Here is a 2430-nt window from a genome sequence, read left to right as displayed (position 1 = left end):
TATCCTTCTTGTTGCAATTGCAAAAGGAATTATTTTTTCCACTTCTTTTTCTGACACTTTATTATTACAGTATTGGAATGCTATGGATTTTTGAACATTGATTTTGTATCCAGAGACATTACTGTATTTGCTTATTGTTTCTAGTAGTGTTCTTGTGAAGTCTTTAGGGTTTTCTATATAGAGAATCATGTCATCTGCAAATAGTGACAGTCTGACTTCTTCGTTTCTTATTTGGATGCCTTTTATAACTTTCTCTTGTCTGATGGTACTCGCTAGGACTTCCAATGTTATATTGAGTAGTAGTGGTGATAGTGGACAACCTCGCCTTGTTCCTGATCTTAGAGGGAAGGTTTTAGTTTTTCACTATTAAGTATAATGTTATCTGAGGGTTTATCATATATGGCCTTTATTATGTTAAGATACTTTCCTTCGATACTGATTTTGCTAAGTGTTGATCATAAATGGATGATGTATCTTATCGAAGGCTTTTTCTGCATCTATTGATATGATCATATGATTGTTATTTTTTAATTTGTTTATGTGGTGCATCACATTGATCAATTTACACATGTTGAGCCATCTTTTTACTTTTGGGATGAAGCCCACTTGATTGTGGTGTATAATCTTTTTAATGTTTTGCTATATTTGGTTTTCTAGTATCTTATTTATAATTTTTGTATCTGTGTTCATGAGAGATATTGGTCTGTAGTTTTTGTTTTTTGTTTTTTGTTTTTTCTGTGTTACTTTGACCAGATTTGGGTATCAGAGTAATACCGGCCTCATAAAATGAGTTGGGAAGTCTTGCCTCCTCTTCAATTTTTTGGAAGAGTTTGAAAATAGGTATTAAATTTTCTTTGAATGTTTGATAGAATTCAGTAGTGAAGCCATCTGGTCCGGGGCTTTTACTTTTTGATAGGTTTTTGATAATTGTTTCAATTTCCATACTGCTGATTGGTCTATTTAGATTTTCCAGTTCTTCTTGATTCAGTCTAAAAGTGTGTAGTTTTCTAAGTGTTGATCCATTTCTTAAAGGTTATTAAATTTGGTGTTATATAATTTTTCATAGTATTCTTGTATAATCCTTTGTATTTTGCGATGTCAGTCATAATTTCCCCTCTTTCATCTCTGATTTTGTTTATTTGTGTCCTTTCTCTTTTTTCTTCAGTGAGTCTAGCCAGGGATTTGTCAATTTTATTAAACTTCTCCAAGAACCAGCTCTTTGTTGCATTTATTTTCTCTATTGTTTTGTTTGTTTGTTTGTTTTCAATTTCATTTAATTCTGCTCTAATTATGATTATTTATTTCCTTCTGCTGATTTTAGGCTTATTTGTTCTTTTTCTAATATTTTTAAGACAAAGTATTATGTTGTTTATTTGGGCTCGTTCTTGTTTTTAGAGATAGGCCTGTAATGATATGAACTTTCCTTTTATTATTGTTTTTGCCATGTCCCAAAAGTTTTGATATGTTGTACTATTATTATCATTTGTTTCTATGTATCTCTTGATCTCCCTTTTTATTTCTGCTCTGACCCAGTCATTCTTTAGTAGCATTTTGTTTAATCTCCATGTATTTGTGATTCTTCTCGCTTTGTTTTTACAATTGATCTCCAGCTTCAAAGCATTATGATCAGAGAATATGGTTGGTATGATTTCAGCTCTCTTATATTTGTTGAGGCTCTCTCTGTCCCAGTATGTTGTCAATCCTTGAAAATGTTCCATGTGCACTAGAGAAGAATGTATAAGAAATTGTTTGGGGATGAAAGGCTCTGTAAATGTCAATTATGTCCAGTTGTCTAATGTATCATTTAAGGATGTAATTTCCTTATTGATTTTCTGTTTGGATGATCTGTCCATATCTGACAGTGAGGTATTTAGGTCCCCTACTATGATAGTGTTTTGGTCTGTTTCTCCCTTTAGTTCTATTAGTAATTGCTTTATGTATTCCTGATTGGGAGCATAGATATTAAGAAGTGTTGTCTTCTTGGATCATGACTCCCTTTATCATTATGAAGTGTCCCTCAGTATCTTTCTTTACCTTTTCTATTTTGAAGTCTATTTCGTCCGATATTAGTACCACTACTCTCACTTTTCTCTGAATGCCATTTCCTTGAAATCTCACCAGAAATTGACACTAGGGTTTGCATTAGTCCATGGAACTTAAGGACACCGATAGTCTAAATGTTTTGAGGGGAGGTGGGTAGGAGAAAGAAATAGTGGGATCTGAAATCAGAAAGCAAAAACAGAAGAGAAGACAAAGGTGAAAGGTAAACTACCTTATTCAAATGTTTTTATAGGCAAATTCAGCCCATAAGTGAATAAAAAGTATCCTTATAGATAAAGTATGTTGTTTTTTTTTTTTTTTGAGTCATGCTCATACGTTTATTTCCTACATGGAAGTTGTATTTTTTTTATTAGGTGTGATTTCTACTCT

The sequence above is a fragment of the Pteropus alecto genome, unplaced genomic scaffold (genome assembly GCF_000325575.1).
Source record: "Pteropus alecto unplaced genomic scaffold, ASM32557v1 scaffold75, whole genome shotgun sequence".
Lineage (NCBI taxonomy): Eukaryota > Metazoa > Chordata > Mammalia > Chiroptera > Pteropodidae > Pteropus > Pteropus alecto.
This window is presented reverse-complemented; position numbering follows the sequence as displayed.